General features: G+C 46.3%; 1 protein-coding gene, 1 long non-coding RNA gene and 1 pseudogene across 2 annotated transcripts in view; 1 reads left to right on the forward strand and 2 right to left on the reverse strand.

The window, feature by feature from the left end:
• LOC119951774 (zinc finger protein 229-like) overlaps nt 1–19,837 on the reverse strand; it is a 711,453-nt gene that overhangs the window by 251,748 nt on the left and 439,868 nt on the right. The window lies entirely within an intron of this gene.
• LOC119951831 lies at nt 4,972–7,542 on the reverse strand (annotated as a pseudogene).
• Nucleotides 6,824–10,609, forward strand: LOC119951879. The gene is made up of 3 exons (XR_005457702.1): nt 6,824–6,922; nt 9,004–9,124; nt 9,492–10,609. It is a non-coding gene; the product is annotated as an uncharacterized LOC119951879 (long non-coding RNA).

Consider the following 19,837-nt stretch of genomic DNA (forward strand, 5'->3'; position numbering starts at 1 on the left):
GAGCCCCCCAGGAATCTTATTGTCCACACCTGGAGGGAGAGGAGAACTCTCTCTCCAACCCCTCACTCAGTTATTTTTCCGTTCTGTTCTGGCTCCACCTGGGACAACATGTACTTCATATATTTTCTTCTCCTGAAGGAGCGCCGTGAGTTCCAGGTTCCTGGTACATTAGGACAGATGCTTCGAGCAACATATCAAACATGGATGTAAAAGATTCTCTCTTTACCTCTATCCAACTTGTGGACAGTTCTTACTCAGTATTATTTCTCCCAAGCCCTTCCTTGTCCCATTATCGCTTTAATTTCACTCCCAGTTTGCCCATGTCCAGTGTGTTTAATTCTATCCGGATTGTTTTAAAGTCAGTTTCTCTCTGGAGTGTGTGTCAATGTCTTGATGATGTCACAATGGTGTCTCAATCCCCTGGCCACATTAACCATTTCATCTCCTGCTGTGTCTCCAGTAGCTGTGTGTGTTTGGGACCCGGTCTTCAGTCCATTTCACCGTGAACTTCCACGTATAAATTGCAGAACATGTAATAATCCCCATCCGCACACTCCCTCCAGTGTCCGTACAGCATGCTACACATCCTTGACTCTCAGAACATCTCATCACAAGATCCAAGGGTGTGTTGGTCCCGAGATCTTTGCTTATTTCCCTGTTACGGTGTTGATATTTCCAGTCAGATCTGGGGCTTTCAATTGTGATTTGCTTGAAAAAAAAAGTTAATCATCAAAGGATAGAAATATTGGCAAGAGAAAGTGATCAACGCATTCATCTCATCTACACTTTCCTGACTTTCGCTAGAATGTAGGTGGAGACCAAATTGATATATTCCAGTTAATTACAACCAAGGTGAGTTATTCCAATTCCTTTATTGTCTAGGATTTATTTTTCCAATAATCTTTAAAACAGAAATTAAACACTCCCAACTGATCCCAGCTATTAACATACTCAGCAGCTGGCCGATTAGCTCAGTTGATTAGAGCATGGTGTTAATAACGCCAAGGTCGTGGGTTTGATCCCCATACGGGCTATTCTTTCCTTTATGGGCGGCACGGTTATAATAATAATCTTTATTGTCACAAGTAGGCTTTCATTAACACTGCAATGAAGTTACTGTGAAAAGTCCCTAGTCCAGTGCCTGTTCAGGTACACTGAGGGTGAATTCAGAATGTCCAATTCACCTAACAGTACGATTTTCGGGACTTGTGGGTGGAAACCGGAGCACCCGGAGGAAACCCACGCAGACACAGGGAGAACGTGCTGACTCCACACAGACAGTGACCCAAGCCGGAATCGAACCTGGGACCCTGGCGCTGTGAAGTAACAATGCTACCCACTGTGCTGCCGTGCTGCCCCACAGTGGTTCCGAATCCAGAGGTGGTGATCTTCGGTATGACGAAAGACCCGGGAGCCCAGGAGATGAGAGAAGCCGACGGCCTGGCCTTTACCTCCCTGGTGGCCCGGATCTTACTCGGTTGGAGGGACTGGGAGCCCCCGAAGCCGGGGGTGTGGGTTAGCAACATGGCAGGGTTTCTCAGACTTGAAAAAATGTAATTTGCCTCGTGTGGTATGTTGCAGGGGTTTGCTCGGAGGTGGCAGCCGTTCATTGACTTCTTTGAGAAAAATTAAGTTTTTAGCAGGGGGCGGGGGCCGGGGGGGGGGGGGGGGGGGGCGGGGCAGGAAAGGGGAGGCATGGGAGAGATGAGTAGGGATTGGAGAACCAATGGAGGGGCAGGCACAGCATGAAATCTTATGACACTAGGCTAAAGTCCAACAGGTCCAACAGGTTTGTTTTGAATCACTAGCTTTCAGAGAGCAGCTCCTTCCTCGGGTGAATGAAGTGGTGGGTTCCAGAAACCCATATTTGGACAAAGTCAATGATGCAAGACGATACTTTGAATGTGAGTGTTTGCAGGTAATTAAGTCTTTCCAGGTCCAAACGAAGCAACTGGAGCGAGGAATAATCAGAGATTCACACAGATCTCAAACCAGGACAGTTGGTAGGATTTTACAAGCCCAGGCCAGATGGTTGGGGGTGAATGTAATGCGACATGAATCCAAGGTCCCAGGCGCCGATTCCAGAGGTGGCGATCTTTGGAGTGTCGGAAGAGCCAGGAGTCCAGAGGGCAAGAGAGGCTGACGTTTTGGCCTTTGCCTTCCTGGTAGCTGTCATAATATACAGTTGTATGTAATGGAGTGCAGACAGGCAGTGATTGACACACAGGTTGACCAGTAAGCACACAGAACAGAGCAGCCAATCACCAGACAGGACACTACCACTATAAAGCCAGAGGGCACTAGGTTTCCCGCGCTCTCTGGACCCAGCCTCTGAGACAGTCAGAGCTTGTGAGCGTTAGCCAGTGCAAACACCATGCGGTAGCTAGTAAGTCTGGTCAGGCTAGTACTAGGTCTCCAGTTAAGTCAGCATAGTGTTAACCCACAGTTAAACATGTATAGTAGTTAATGCATTAAATAAAATCGTGTTGCATCTTATCCAGTGTTGGAGGTCTGTCTCTCGCTACACTGCATCAAGTGCAGTCCACGTCGACCCAGCCTGCCTAACACATCAGTAGCCAGAGACTGATTCTGTTAATGTGGAGAGACTCGAAGCCCCCGAAACTAGAGACCTGGGTTAGTGACATGGCTGGGTTTCTCAGTGTCGGGAAAATAAAGTTCACCCTGAGAGGGTTAATGTCAGTGTTCATCCGGAGGTGGCAGCCGTTCGTCGACTTTCTCAGAGAAAATTAAAATGCCAGTAGAGGCACAAATCTAGAAGGGACTATTGTTTCATTGTTGGGGGTGCGAAGATCAGCATGGGGATGGAAATGTTTCATGTATTGTGTTTATGTCGCTGTTATCGTCAGGATTATAAAAACTACAAATACTCTAGTAAAATGTTTTTTTTTTAAATGAATCCAAGGTCCGGTTGAGGCCGTATTCACGTGTGCGGAACTCGGCTACAAGTTTTTGTTCGGGGATTCTGCGTTGTCACGCGTCCTGAAGGCCGCCTTGGAGAAAGTTTACCAGGCAGGAATGTTCCCTTCCAGTCCGGGAACACTTCAGCAGTCAAGGGCATTCAGCCTCTGATCTCTGGGTAAGCGTTTTCCAGCCTTTAAGTGAACATGAACCTTTGCAGATTTGGATGGTGTTTCTTCCAATTTAATCCAATTCTTGACTTCCTTATTTAACCATGGATGATGCATTCTTCTCAAAAAGCATTTCCTCACTGGGATAAATCTTTGCTGAGAGTTATTGAGAGTCAGCCACTGCAACACTGATGTTCTAACTTTTAACCCAGTTTCCCAGTTCACCTGAGCCAGCTCTCCCTTCAGAACCTTCGAGATACTTTGATTTACGTTTGAAACACTGGCCTTAGACCGATGCTTGTCACTTTCAAACTGAATGTGCAATTCATGATCATTATGATCATTGTTACGTAAAGGCTCCATCACCATTAGGATATTGATTAATCCTGTCTTGTTTCACATTACCAGGTCTAGGATGACCAGTGCCCTGGTTAGCTCAAGAACGTACGCTCAAAGAAATGTTTTTTTAATCGTTCATGGGATGTGGGCATCACTGGCTGAGCCTGCATCTGTTTCCCAATCCTGAGGGCATTTAAGAGTCAATCACATGGGCGCCACAGCGACACAGTGGTTAGCTCTGCTGCCTCACGGCGCTGAGGACCCGGGTTTTGATCATGGCCTGGGTCACTGTCCATGTGCAATTTGCATATTCTCCCTGTGTCTGCGTGGGTCTCATCCCCACAACACAAAGATGTGCACAGTAGGTGGATTGGCCGTGCTAAATTGCCCCTTAATTGGAAAAAAAGAATTGGGCACTTTAAATTTAAAAAAGAGTCAACCACATTGCCGTGGATCCGGACTCACATGTAGGCCAGACCAGGTAAGGGTGACAGATTTCCTTCCCTAACGGACATTAGTGAACCAGATAGGTTTTTACAACAATCAACAATGGCGTCATAGTTATATTTAGACGTTTAATTCCAGCTTTTTTTATTGAATTCAAATGTTACCATCCGCCACGGTGGTATTCAGACCCGGGTCTCCAGAGCATGACTCTGGTCTCTCGAATAAGAGTCCAGCGACAATACCACTATGTCACTACCTTTTCCAGAAAGACTCTGTGAACTCATTTTTCAGATAGGTTTTGCGAATCAGATTCTCCCATGTATGTCCAAAGACGTGCAGGGTAGGTCAATTGGCCATGCTAAATTGCCCATAGTGTCCAAAAAAGGTCAGGTTCTGTTACGGGGTTAGGGTGGAGGTGTATGGATAGGGTGGAGATGTGGGCATAGGTAGGATGCTCTTTCTAAGGGCTGGTGCAGACTCTATGGGCCAAATGGGCTTCTTCTGCACTGTAAATTCTATGATTCTATGTAGATTAACACCATCCTTGAAAGAAATGTACCACAATCATCAGGCCTCATGTATTACTTCCTATACACTCTACCTACAGTGTACCCACTCTTAGAAGGGCCATTAAGTATTCCCACAAGAGACCTCACATGTTTAATATTTCTTATCATGACCCAAACTGAATCCACATCCTGATCTTTCAAGCTGAGGTGATCTCTCAGTACTGAACTAACGCCACCCTTAATAGGGGCTGGTTTAGGACAGTGGGCTAAACAGCTGGCTTGTAATGCAGAACAAGGCCAGCAGCGCGGGTTCAATTCCCGTACCAGCCTCCCCGAACAGGTGCCAGAATGTGGCGACTCGGGACTTTTCATAGTAACTTCATTGAAGCCTACTCATGACAATAAGCGATTAGTATTAATAGCAGCGATATGGGTGGCACGGTAGCAGCGGTTAGCACTGTTGTTCGATTCCTGGCTTAGGTCACTGTCTGTGCGGAGTCTGCACGTTCTCCCCGTGTCTGCGTGGGTTTCCTCCGGGTGTTCTGGTTTCCTCCCACAAATCCTGAAAGATGTACTTATTAGGTGACTTGGACATTCTGAATTCTCCCTCAGTGTTCCTGAACAGGCGACAAGGGGATTTTCACAGTAACTTCATTGCAGTGTTAATTTGAGCCTACTTGCAAAACTAATAAAGATTATTATTACAATCCTGTCACCTTTTCCCAGCTTCCTGCCATTCCGATTTGTCAACAGCTTTTCAACATTTAGATGTCAGCCTTTGTCACCTTTTGAACAAGTTGCTGTAATGTCTATCAGGACATTTACCTTTATCAGTGCTGACGATTCACCCTTTTGTTTCAAATGCTGCATTTATTTTCGCTCCCTTTTCAGGGGTTCCATAATCCAATAAGGATTTGATGAGAAACCTCTTTACCCAGTGAGTGGTGAGAATGTAGAACTCATTCCCACAGCGAGTGGTTGAGGTGAACAGCATGAATACATTGAAGGGGAAGCCAGAATCACATGAGGGAGAAAGGAATAGAAGGAGATGCTGATGGGGGAGATGAAAAGGTGTGGGTTTTGGCTCATGTGGAGCATTAATACTGACAGAGACCAATTGAGCCGTCTGGCCTGGCCCTGTGCTGTAGACTCAATGGAACAGAGACAAATCTATTATTTTAGATCTACCTGTAGTGGGGGGAAAACACTATTTACTGTCCAGGATAAAATTAATGTCCTTCATCAGCTTCTGTGGATCATTTCAGTGGAAATGTGCTCTCCCAGGCTCAAAGAGCATCAGCCCATTGGAAGCAAAGTCGTGAGACCGGCCAGTCCAGCAGAAAGAAACCCTGCGACCCTCCCACTGCACCAAGTGTCAGAATGAACATAGTTCAGTACTAGATGTGATTAACAGCAGCAATAACAACAGAATCCCCCCCCTATCATCACTCGTGAATGTGCTGGTGTCTCTGCAGGTAACATAACAGACTGAATCTCTTCCCACACATGGAGCAGGGGAACGGTCTCTCACCGTTGTGAACTCGCTGGTGTCTCATCATAGTTCTTGAATGATTGAAACGCTTTCCACACATGGAGCAGATGAATGGTCTCTCCCCAGTGTGAACTCGTCGGTGTGTCAGCAGATTGGATGAATCACTGAATCCCCTCCCACACTGAGAGCAGGTGAATGGCTTTTCCCCACTGTGAACTCGCAGGTGTGTCAGCAAGTGGAATAACCGAGAGAATGCTTTCCCACAAACAGTGCAAGTGAATGACCTCTCCCCAGTGTGAACTCGCTGATGTGTCAGCATGTGAGATGAATTACTGAATCCCTTTCCACACACAGAGCAAGTGAATGGCCTTTCCCCAGTGTGAACCCGTTGGTGTTCCAGTAGGTGGGATGACTGAATGAATCTCTTCCCACACTCAGAGCAGATGATCGGTCTCTCCCCAGTGTGGACTCGCTGGTGTCTCTGCAGGGTGGATACGTCACTGAATCCCTTTCCACACTCGGAGCAAGTGAACGGCTTCTCCCCAGTGTGAACACACTGGTGTGTCAGCAGGTGAGATAACTGACGAAATCCCTTCCCACATTAAGAGCAGTTGAATGGCCTCTCCCCAGTGTGACTGCTTTGATGGATTTCCAGCTTTGATGGGAAATTGAATTCCTTCCCACATTTCCAAGGTTTCTCCATTGTGCAGATGTCCATGACTTCCAAATTTGATGATCAGTTTAAGCCTTCTCCACACACACAAGACTGGTACAGTCACTTCCCATTGTGAATGGTGCAATGTTTTTCAGACTGTTTAACTGGTTAAAGTTCTTTTCACAGTTTGTGCTCTGCAACACTCTCACTCAGGTGTGTGTGTGTGTGTGTGTCTCGGTGCTTTTCCAGTCACGCTGATGTTTAAAATCTTTGAAGCTGACAGGTCGGACAAACATTTCTCCTTCCAGATTCAAAGGCCGATGATTCAGGTCCCAAGGTATCGAGTGACTCTGACAGATCCCAGACGTGACGTTTGCGATTTCTTTCAAAGGTGGGTAATATTCACCATGCAAAAATTGCGTGACTGTCAGATCTTGATGTGACGTCTGGTTTGAGATTTCAGTCTGAAATTCTCCCTTACCAGTATCCTGTAAAATGGATTTACAAAAGTCATCACTGTCAGTACAGAAAAGAAACTGAGAAAAATTTTAGTTTCTATGGAACAATTTTCCTCTCTCATTCCCCAAAGCTGTAAGTCTCCATCCCACACACTCTCTCTCCATTCTCTCTGCTGTCTCTAATATTAATCGTCCCAATTCTCCTGAAGGTGCTGATTGACAGATCCATGCTCACTGCTTCCTTTCATGGACACAGAGCTGAAAATCTTCTTGCAGGCTGCCAGACATATGTCTATATTACTGGACTAAAAATATACAGTAAGAAGTCTTACAACACCAGGTTAAAGTCCAACAGGTTTGTTTCAAACACGAGCTTTCGGAGCACGGCTCCTTCTTCAGGAGCATCCTTTGCTCCTTCAGGTGAACCTGAAGAAGGAGCCGTGCTCCGAAAGCTCGTGTTTGAAACAAACCTGTTGGACTTTAACCTGGTGTTGTAAGACTTCTTACTGTGCTCACCCCAGTCCAACGCCGGCATCTCCACATCATGGCTACTAAAAATATACAGACTGGATTCACTTATTTTCCCTTCAGTTGCTGCAAGTCACCAATATCCTCCCAGAATGAGAAAAGAAATGGAAAAGGGAAACATTGATTCCTCCCAAATGTTGCCCAGAGGAGGAGCTTTTAAACTGTTACTCATTGTCCTACTTCCGACCTGTGACGTCACAGTAGAGCCCTGCCGGAATCAGCCAATAGGAACCACTATGTTTCGCGGTGACTTCTTCGGGGTCACCTGCGCAGGCCCGGCGCACGGACACAGGGCGCTGCCCCTCGACACCTGCTCGATATAAGGTTTCCAAGCAACCGGCTGACGCTCTGGCCAGAGCGAGAAGCCGGTCGGTGATTTCCCTTTCTCCCCGGCTCGAGACTGCGCATGTCCAAAGGAGAGGGGAAGCTGCGCATGTGCGAGGAGGACCCACCCCTGACCTTCCTGCTGAGGTCTTGCCCAATGGGAGGACCGGAAGACGCTGGTCCTCCAGTCAATCATGGCGAGGACTTTGAGTGAATGAAGATGGAGCTTCACAATGATTGAAACTTCCTCCTGTCTCCAACTTTCTTTTCTCCCCTTTCCATTTTTTTTCTCATTCTCACCTTCAATTGGTCACTTGCAGCAACTGAAGGGAAAGGAAGTGAATCCAGGGAGGGTGCAGACTCTGGAAAGCTTGGCCCAGGTCTCTCTCTCTCTCTCTCTCTCTTAAAGGCATAGACATCCTTTGCTCCCTCAGCTTGACACATTTATGTATCTGGCTAAAAGAATAGTCTCTTTCCCAATGTCCACAATTAAACGGCTCGTTTCTCCAGGAGATGGCTGACATTTAAGGAGACAGTCAATTATTATCGGATAGAGATATGTCGAGATCTGACTTGGAAGTATATCGCCATCCTTTAATGTCGCTGGGGCAACAGCCCGGAACTCCCTCCCTAACAACACAGTGGGTGTACCTACACTCAAGGACTGCAGTGGTTTAGGAAGGCAACTCACCACTACTTTCTGAAGGGCAACTAGGAATGGGCAATATGTGCTTGCCTAACCAACGACACCGACATCCCGTAACTTAATTTTAAAAAAGTGTTAGATGGTACAGATTAGATATTTATGGTTCTGTAATAAAGTACAGTCATTATTATTTCCAGTTGTGTAATATTGTGCTGTAGCTACATTATATATTTCCAGTCATCTCTTCCCTGAGAGGGTTGTTCGTCTCTGGATTTCTCTTCCAAAGGGACCAGTGGAGTCTGGGGGTCACTGAATATATTCAAGGAAGAGTTGGACAGATTTCTGATTGACATGTGAGCAAAGGGTTATGGGGAACAGGTAGGAAAATGGAGAGAAAGCTAAGAAGAGGGATTTCTTCACTCAATTGTCATCGGACTCGAAACATTAGCTCTTTTCTCTCCCTACAGATGCTGCTAGACTTTCTGAGATTTTCCAGCATTTTCTCTTTCGTTTCAGATTCCAGGATCTGTAGGAATTTGCTTTTCTTCATTCAATGATGTGATTAAGCTTTGGAATTCTCTACCCCAGAGGACTGTGAAGCCTCAGTTATCAAGGCACAGATTGATTGGTTGTGAAGGTAGGTAGGGATATGGGGGATAGTGTAGGAAAGTAGTTCTGAGGGAGATCGGCCAATGATCTCATTGAATGGTTGAGCAGGTTCGATGGACCAAATGGCTGGCTGCAGTTCCTATTTGTTATGATCTCTGTGTCCAGGACAGGAAGCAGTGAGCATGAATCTGTCAATCAGCCTGAATCAGCACCTTCAGGAGAATTGGGAGGGTGAATATTAGATACAGCAGAGTGAGAATGGAGGGAGAGTGTGTGGGAAGGAGATTTACAGATTTTGGGGAATGAGAGAGGAATGAATGTTTCAGAGAAAGTACAATTGTCTGTTCTGAATTTCTATCATGTACTGACTGGATGACTTTTGTAAATTGTTTCAGGATATTAGACGGTGAGGAATTACAGACAGAAATCCCAAATGTCACTTCTCTGTCTGACACTTAATTCTTTGAATCTAGAAGGAGAAGTGTTTGCCCGATCTGTTGGCTTCAAAAGATTTGAAACATCAAAGTGACTGGAAAATCACCGAGACACACACCCGAGTGAGAGTGTTCCAGAGCACTAACTGTGGAAAGAGCTTTAACCAGTCACACAGCCTGAAAAAACATTGCACCGTTCACAGCGGGTGTTCTGTGTGTGGATGAGCCTTCAACTGATTGTCCAACCTGGAGAGACAGAAGGAGACCAAATACATGGGGAAATGGTGGAAATGTGGGGACTATGGGAAGGGATGCAGATCTCCATCAGAGCTGGAATCTCATCGGTGCTGCTCTCAGTGTGGGAAGGGATTCAGTGAAACATCTACCCTGCGGATACATCAGCAAGTTCACACTGGTGGAGAGGCCATTTATATGCTTGGTGTGTGTGGGAAGAGATTCACTCTGTCATCCATCTTGCTGATGCACCAACATGTTCACGCTAGGCATTACTACTATTTTGGCCACTTTATGAACTTCTTCCTTTGATCTAATGGAATCTTTAATTTTTCTTGTAGTCACGGTTGCGTCACCTTTCCTGTTGGATTTACGTCCCTTAAATGAATCTATATTTGATGATAATATGTAATGATTCCTTAAATGGTAGCGATTGCCTGTCCATCATCATACCTTTATTGCAAATTCCCAATCTATGACAGACACCTTGCCCCTCATACCTTAACAGTTCCTTCTGTGAGAAACACCCAGATAAATCTTCAGTGAATCCCTTTCCAAATTGAGAGCGGGTGAACGACCTCTCCTCAGTGTGAACGCATTGATGAATTTCCAACACACGGAATCTGAATCCCTTCCCACAGTCCCAACATTTCTATGGTTTCTTCATGTGTCTCTTTGTATCCCTCAAGGTGAGCAATTCACTGAAGTCATGTCCACACTGTCATGTGAGGGTACCTTTAAGAAAAGTGAATTTTATCAAATGGCTGCAGTGATGTCACTGTGTGGGTGGAGCTGGGCTGTGATTCTGTCTTTTACTTTCGTTTTGAGCAGGAAGCTGTTTTGTGGCTCTGAGTTTTTTGGTTTTGTTTTCAGTTGGGAGCTGCATTCAAACAAAGAAGGTGTAGTTTTGGTCTCTCAGCATGCTAAAGAATGTCTCCAGACCACTTGATAACTTCAAAGTAATACCTGTTTTCTGTAAGGAATTCAAACCTACAGTTTTGTCAGAAAAAAGGGTGTTTGGCTTATGGATGTTGTTAGGAAAGTTATTAAGGGTTGCCTATAGAGTATTTTATCTTTGGGGCAGTATTTGTTTTGGTAGTTGATAAGATGTTTACTGTGTGTTTATAAAATGTAAACTGAATTCATAGAATAAACATTGTTTTGTTTAAAGATCTTCATTGTATAACACCTGGAAAGTGGGCCCTTGTGCTCCTCATAACCAGAATTTAATAAAAGGTGTAGGTCAGGCGAACTCTATGATATACTTTGGTGTTCTCTAAACCCTGGCCCATAACAACACACAAAACATGGGTATAGTCTTTCCCCATTGTGACTGGTGCGATGTTTTCTCAGTCAATGCTCTGATGGCATAATGGTTAGCACAGCCTCTTTACAGCACCAGGGACCCAGGTTCAAGTCTGGCTTGTGTTACTGTCTGTGATAAGTTTGCACACTGTCCCTGTGTCTGCATGGGTTTTTTCCGGGTGCTCCAGTTTCCTCCAACAGTCCAAAGATGTGCAGGTTAGGTGGGGTTATGGGGATAGGGTGGGGATTGGGCCTAGATAGGGTGTTCTTCTAGATGGTCGGTGGAGACTTGATGGGCTGAATGTCCTCTTTCAGCACTGTAAGGATTCAGTGGTTCTATGGTATCAGTTAGGACGGTGAGCCTGACGAATATTAATCATGAGGAAGTGACACCACAATGAGAAAGTGACATCACACATCAGCAAGGTCACCGATATCCTTCAGAGACCAATCAGACCTTGATCGTGCCCCATTTAACCAATCAGGGACTGATCATTGGCTTCTTGGGCCAATCAGAACCACAGGCTACTCCCGATCAAGCGTAGAGGTAATTGCTGGAAAGGGTTAATGAGCTACAATTCTCTGGAGCTCGGTACACAACACAACATGAAGTAAGAGGATAGACTTCAGTCAACAGAACAAGAGACATCACCACAGTGACCCGGAAATCGAGAGTTGGCGATCCAGAGTGAACTGACTGATTCACTGACTTTGTTAATTATTGTGATTTTGTATAATTAATTTAATAAATTCTGTGACAATATTCTTGTACCCAGAATGGTCTGTAACTAGTCAGGAGCTGCAGGTTCCTTTCAGGGAACTTTCACAACAAATTCTGACGTGTAATTGATTTGAGGATTACAATTGAGATTGGAGCCAAACCCAGATCTTACAATAGGATCGAATTTCACATTCCATTTGGGTATCCTGCACTAACAGTGATGGCTTTTGTAAACTCCTTTTACAGGATATTAGAAGGGGAGGATTTACAGACAGAAATTTCTCACCAAATATCACGTCAAGATGTGAGAGTCACTCGATTCATCGAAGCTGAACATCATCAACCTTTGAATCTAGAATGAGAAATGTTTGTCTGTTCTGCTGAAAGAGATGTTTAAACATCACTCAGTGTACAGACACTGAGACAGGCTCCTACCAGTGAGAGGCATCACTAAAAACAATCCATTTTATATTCTTCAGCTCACCCAAAGGTGGAAATTGCAGCACACATTTCTTCATCTTGTATTTTTTAATGTTTTCTTCACCCGTTAAATGTCCTCGACCTTTGGACGTTTCATTACAGAACTCAGCTCGAAGACATCAAAACTTGAGTCCGGCCTTGCCTGTGGGCCCAGCCAATCCAATTGGCCAATTCAACTTTGCAGCTGCTCAGTCCCAGCTTTGGAAACATCTTCATCTTTCTGTGAGGCCCCGGCCCCATTGACTGTGACACACTGTCTGATTTCCAATCCAATTTACTTAAAGGTCCCAGAAGTCTGACTCCAAATCTTAAATGTTGTTCTGATGTCTAGTCTCTACAAGTGACTCCAAACCCACAATGTGATTGCCTCTTAAAAAGTGGGCAGCACGGAAGCATTGCGGGTAGCACAATCGCTTCATAGCTCCAGGGTCCCAGGTTCGATTCCGGCTTGGGTCACTGTCTGTGCGGAGTTTGCACATCCTCCCCGTGTGTGCGTGGGTTTCCTCCGGGTGCTCCGGTTTCCTCCCACAGTCCAAAGGTGTGCAAGTTAGGTGGATTGGACATGATAAATTGCCCTTAGTGTCCAAAATTGCCCTTAGTGTTGGGTGGGGTTACTGGGATAGGGTGGAGGTGTTAACTTTGGGTGGGGTGCTCTTTCCAGGAGCCGGTGCAGACTCGATGGGCCAAATGGCCTCCTTCTGCACTGTAAATTCTATGATCTATGATCCTGTCAGTAACATTGTTTTGGAACTCACTAGTACCACCACATAGGCAGCCATCAACATGCATCATAAAGATGCCTGAGAGTTTCCTGCCATGGTACCAATAAAGCACGGCAGCTTCTGCCTTCAGCTAGAGTTAACCCGACTTCAACAAAACTGATCTGAGAAGTACCATACACTCTGAAACATCGTTCAAAACATCGACAAACTTATTTAACTTCCAAAGTCTTCCTTTTACATCTGGCACATTTTTAGGAGGTTGCAGAAACACTGCCCCCTTGAGACGATCCCCCAGCACAAACACAGCTTTTATGTTTCTTGGCTCACATTCCCGAGAAAACATCCTGAAAAGGGCCAAAGAAATTTCAGAATGACCTTCCCCACTGTGGGCGAGTCCACTCTGACCTCTTTATCTCCTAAGGGTTCTTCAATTCCCCAAGACACTAGCCTCGCCTTGGCCTTAAAAATTCCATCCAGTTGGATCTCTTCGGTGCTGATCCATCGATGTGATAATGCTGGCTGAATCTTTATTACAAACATGCAGGGGAATGCTTCAGTGAACTGAAGCATCTCAAGGAGTAGTTACAAGAACACACATTTATACACAGTACAATTGCAGCTAGTCAGCTGACAACGCGAAACAGCTCAGGCTGATCAGCTACAGGAACTTCACCCTCTCAAAACATTTTGGAAACAGTAGTTCCAGAGACCCAGGGTAATGCAGTGGGAATCCAGGTTCGGCAGATGGTGAAATTTGAATTCATTTGAAATTTGGAATTAAAAGTCATCGATGACCATGAAGGAATTGTTAATTGTTGTAAAGATCCATCTGGTTCATGAATGTCCTTTAGAGAAGGAAATCTATGGTGCTCCCGAGGTTTCTGTTCCTGTTCCAGTGCCTCCCCATCCTTATTTCGAATGCCTTTTTCAGGCGGGTTAACAGGAGCATTACGGGGTTTGTGTGGGCACACGGGACTCCAAGGGGAGACGGGTGTTCTTGGAGCGGGGCAGGGATGGGGGGGGGGGGGGGGGGCTGGCGTTGCCCAACCTCTGTGGGTATTATTGGGCTGCCAACGGAGCGATGGTGCAAGTGGGTAATGGACGGGGAGGGGGCGGCATGGAAGAGGCTGGAGATGGCATCATGTGTGGGTACGAGCCTGGAAGCGCTTGCAACGGCGCCGCTGCCGCTCCCTCCGACGAGGTATACCACGAGCCCGGTGGTGGCAGCTACCCTCAAGATTTGGGGGCAATGGAGGCAGCACAGGGGGGAGGTGGGGGCCTCGATGGGGTCCCCGATACGGGGGAACCACCGGTTTGTGCCGGGGAGAATTGATGGTGGGTTCCTGAGTTGGCACAGGGCAGGTGTCAGGAGGCTGGGGGACCTGTTCATAGAAGGGAAGTTTGCGAGCCTGGGTGAACTGGAAGGGAAGTTCAGGCTCCCCCCGGGGAACACCTTTAGGTACATGTAAGTAACGGCGTTTGTCAGGCGGCAGGTGGCGGGGTTCCCCCTGCTGCTGCCGCGTGGGGTCCAGGACAGGGTGCTCTCGGGGGTATGGGTTGGAGAGGGGAGGATCTCGGAAGTGTACCAGGTGATGCAGGAGGTAGACGAGGCCTCGGTGGAGGAGCTGAAAGATAAATGGGAGGAGGAGCTGGATGAGGAGATTGAGGAGGGGACGTGGGCGGATGCCCTAGAAAGGGTGAACTCCTCCTCTTTGTGTGCGAGGCTTAGCCTCATACAGTTTAAGGTACTGCATAGGGCTCATATGACCGGGACAAGGATGAGCCGTTTTTTTGGGACCGAGGACAGGTGTATTAGGTGCTCAGGGAACCCAGCAAACCATGTCCACATGTTCTGGGCATGCCCAGCGCTGGGGGAATTTTGGAAGGGTGTAGCAAGGACGGTATCGAGGGTGGTAGGATCCAGGGTCAATCCAGTCTGCGGACTCGCAATATTTGGGGTTGCAGTGGAGCCGGGAGTGCAGGAGGCGAAAGAGGCCGGCATTCTGGCCTTTACATCCCTAGTAGCCCGGCGGAGGATTCTTCTTCAGTGGAAGGATGCGAGGCCCCCAAGCGTGGTCAATGATATGGTGGGGTTTATTAAATTGGAGAGGGTGAACTTTGCCCTAAGGGGGGATCAGTGCAGGAGTTGTTCAGGAGATGGCAACCATTCCTAGATCTCCTGGCAGAACGGTAAAAATAAAAGGTCAGCAGCAGCAGCAACCCGGTGGGGGGGGGAGGGGGTTGTCTCTTTTGTTTTTGTTTTGGGTTGAATGTCTGTTTTTTGCCAATGACGGGTGTTAATTTCTTCTCTTTTGTATTTACGGCGGGGGGAGGGGGGGTTCTGTTTTTTATTGTTCTTAGAATTTTCTGTTATTGTTTTCTTTTTTGTGAAAATTTGAATAAAAATTATTTTTTTTTAAAAAAGAGAAGGAAATCTGCCATGCTGACCTGGTTTGGCCTACTTGGGACTTCAGACCCACAGCAATGTAGTTGCCTCTTAACTGCAGCCACTCAGTTCAAGGGCAATTAGGGATGGGCAACAAATGCGGCTCAGCCAGCGATGCCCACATCTCATGAATGAAAAAACAAGTGGCAGATGTGCAGGTTAATGGTTCTGGTGGAAAATACAGTGAGAGACACACAGCTTTCATAAATATAACCCACTTTACAACGCATCCCAATCATATTAACACTTTCTTCCCCATATCACATTCGATGGGCTGAATGGCCTCCTTCTCCATTCTAATGAATCTATGATTGAAAAGAACAAATTCAGGTGCTGCAGTCTCTCCAACTCACTGAAATCCCTCATCCCTGCTGCCATTCTCATAAATCTCCTCTGCACCCTCTCTGTGAACTTCACATCTTTCCTGAAGTGTGGGGCCCACATATAGGATTCCATTCTAGAGGGATAGAACGACCCTCCTGTGGTACAACTAACAAATACGCTAATACCAGAACAGTTAGATACTGAGGTGGCAGACTTAGGAGAGCAACACAAAGGTCTCATAAGGATCCTACACAGGAAGATTGGTCGGGACACACGGGGGGTGCACTACATTAACTGAACATGATGGAGGTGTGGGTGACAATAAAACACCATCCATATCGACTGAACCCACAGAAAGCAGCTCAGATAGAAGCGGAAATCCAACACATGTTGGAGAATCATTTAATTGAGCCGAGTAGAATAGCTGATGGTCGCCGGCCATGTTTGTACCTAAGCCGGATGGGACAACCGGTTCTGGACAGACTAGTGGAAGACAAATGCCACCAACGAAATGGATTTGTATCCGATTCCCAGGTTGGAGGACTGTATTGATAGGATAGGCAGTGCCTCACTCCTTTCAAAAATCAACCTGTTAAAGGGCTATTGGCAGGTTCCTTAAACCTCCCAAGGGTTAAAGAGATATCTGCCTTTGTGACTCCAAGGGGAGTATATCAGTGTAAAGTATTGCCATTTTGATTTAAAAACACACCAATTATACTTCAGCGACTGATGTACCAAGTGACTGCTCCCGTGCCTAACTGCGTAGTCTATTTGGACAACGTGGTAGTTTACAGTGACACACAGAAGGAGCATGTAGGACACTTTGAGGGGTCATTTAAACAACTGCAGTTGGCCGATTTAGTCATCACTTTGGCCAAAAGCCAGTTTGCCAAAGCTGGGGCAAGTAGTGGGACAGGGGTGAGTGGTGCCCAGAAGAGCCAAGGTAAGGATGTTACTAGATTTCCCCATTCCCAAAACAAAACGGGAGATTATGAGGTTCCTAGGCATGTGCTGGTTCTATAGAAAGTTTGTATTTGACTTCAGTACCACAGCGGTATTTTTGACAAATGTATTGTGGAAACAAGCAAAAATGGTATGTTTAGCAGATGCCAAACAGCGTTTGTAAAACTGAGGGTCGTGCTGGTAAGCAAACCTGATTTTTCGAAACCCTTTGGAATAGCCACAGGTACTAGGGACCTGGGTGCAGGGGCAGTGTTACTACAGGATGGTGAGTCAGGAATAGAGAGGTTGGTGGCATACTTTAAAAATATATATTATGTCTGTGCCAGAGAAACTACTGCACCATTGAGAAGGAAGCTTAGCATTGCTACCAGCCCTTTAGCAATTTGAAGTTCATGTCCGAAACTGTCAGAATGAAACAAATTCCGTCCTGGCTGTAATTGAAGCAGAAACAAGAACAGCAGAATCCAGCCTCCGTAATCACTTGTGAACTTGTTGGTGTCTCAGCAGGTTGGATAACCGAGTGAATCCCTTCCCACACTGAGAGCAGCTGAGCGGCCTTTCCCCAGTGTGAACTCGCTGATGCTTCTGCAGGTTGGATAACAGGGAATCCCTTCCCACACTGAGAGCAGGTGAACGGCCTCTCCCCAGTATAAACTCGCTGATGTGTCTGCAGGGTGGGTGAATCACTGAATCCCTTCCCACACTGAACACAGGTGAACCGCTTCTCCCCAGTATGAATTCGCTGGTGTGACTGCAGGCTGGATAATCACATGAATCCCTTCCAACACTGAGGGCAGGTGAACGGCCTCTCCCCAGTGTGAACTCGCTGGTGTATCTGTAAGTTGGATGACTGAGTAAATCCCTTCCCACACTAAGGGCAGGTGAATGGCTTCACCCCAGTGTGAACTCGCTGGTGTCTCTGGTGGTTGGATGAATCACTGAATCCTTTCCCATACAGAGCAAGTGAACAGTGTTTCCCTCGTGCGAACTCGCTGGTGTGACTGCAGACAGACTAAATGAGTGAATCCCTTCCCACACACAGAGCAGGTGAACGGCCTCTCCCCAGTGAGAATGTGTCGATGAGTTTCCAGCACAGATGGGACTCTGTATCCCTTCCCACAGTCCCCACATTTCCAAGGCTTCTCCATGTTTTGTTACTCCTTGTGTCTCTCCAGGTTTTCCGATCAGTTGAAGCCTCGTCCACACACAGAACACATGTACGGTCTCTCCCTGCTGTGAATGGTGTGATGTTTTTCAGGCTGCATAACTGGTTAAAGCTCTTTCCACCGTCAGTGCTCTGGAACACTCTCATTCGGGTGTGTGTGTGTCTCGGTGCTTTTCAGTCACACTGATGGTTAAAATCTTTTGAAGTCAACAGATCGGTAAAACATTCTCCTTCTGGATTCAAAGACCAATGACATTTAGGACCCGATGTATTGAGTGAGTCTGTGAGACCGAGACATGATGTTTCAGATTACTGTCTGTAATTCCTCCTCTTCTAATATCCTGTAAAACTGTTTGGAAAAGACATTGCAGTCAGCATAAGATCGAAATTCAGAACAGACAACTCTACTTACAATGGAACATTCTTTCCTCTCTCATTCCCCAAAAGCTGTAAATCTCCATCCCACACACTCTCCCTCCATTCTCACTCTGCTGTATCTAATATTCACCCTCCCAATTCTCCTGAAGGTGCTGATTCAGGCTGATTAACAGATCCATGCTCCTGTCCTGGACACAGAAACCATAACAAATCGGAGTTGCAGTCAGCCATTCGGCCCATCGAGCCTGCTCAACCATTCAATGAGATCATTGACCGATCTACCTCAGCACCATTTTCCCACACTATCCCCCATATTCTTTGATATCTTCAATATATAGAAACTTTTGTGAGGGCCATGAAGAATCCAGCACGAGTTTTCAGGATACAAAGAAATAAAATTTATTTACAATAACATATATATACGCAGCAGCAGCAGCAGCAGCAGCAGCAGCAGCAGCAGCAGCAGCAGCAGCAGCAGCAGCAGCAGCAGCAGCAGCAGCAGCAGCAGCAGCAGCAGCAGCAGCAACTTCCCTTGCTGCTCACTCCTCTCTCTCCCTGGTTCCAAATTGGCCAGCTCTATTTATGCAGGGAGTCTGCTAATGATTTCTCCGCCCCCCTCATTGGGGAAGCTCATACTCCCACAGGATTGTGGGATTGTCATTAGTCCCCAGCCAATGGTAAGCAGGCAGGTTATAACAGAAACCTATCAATTTTTGTCTTGGGAATACTTGCTGATGGAGGCTCCACAGTTCTCTGGGGTATAGAATTCCAAAGCTTCACAACATCCTCGAGTGAAGAAATCCCTCCTCATCTCAGCTTTCTTTCCATTTTTCCACCTGTTCCCCATAACCTTCTTCAATCACAAATCTATCCAACTCATCCGTAAAAATATTCACTGACCCTCGCCCTACACTGGTCCCTGTAGAAGAGAAATCCAGAGTCTAACAACCACCTGATGGAACAATGATTGGAAATATATAACGGAGTTATTATACTATATTAAACAGCTAGAAATAACAATAAATGTGCTTTATTACAGAACCCTGAATAATATGTCGAATGTACACCATATAACAACACTAGACATATCATACAGGGTGGCACAGTAGCACAGTGTTTAGCACTGTGCTTCTCAGCGCCAGGGTCCCAGGTTCGATTCCCAGCTTGGGTCACTGTCTGTGTGGAGTTTGCACTTTCTCGCCATGTCTGTGTGGGTTTCCTCCGGGTGCTCCGGATTCCTCTCACCAGTCCCGAAAGACGTGCTTGTTGGGTGAATTGGACATTCTGAATTCTCCTTCAGTGTACCCGAACAGGCACCGAACTGTGGCGACTAGGGGCTTTCCACAGTAACTTACAGTGATAATGTAAGCCTACTTGTGACAATAATAAAGATTATTATTATGATTATTATCTCTGTCCAATATTAATTTACTGTCACCTTAAATGTCAGCCATCTCCTGGGGAAACCAGCACTTTAATTGTGAACATGAGGAAAGAGACTATCATTTTGGACAGACAAATAAATGCGTCAAGCTGAAGGAACAAAGGACGAGAGAGAGAGAGAGAGAG

Source organism: Scyliorhinus canicula, chromosome 17 (genome assembly GCF_902713615.1).
Source record: "Scyliorhinus canicula chromosome 17, sScyCan1.1, whole genome shotgun sequence".
Taxonomy (NCBI): Eukaryota; Metazoa; Chordata; class Chondrichthyes; order Carcharhiniformes; family Scyliorhinidae; genus Scyliorhinus; species Scyliorhinus canicula.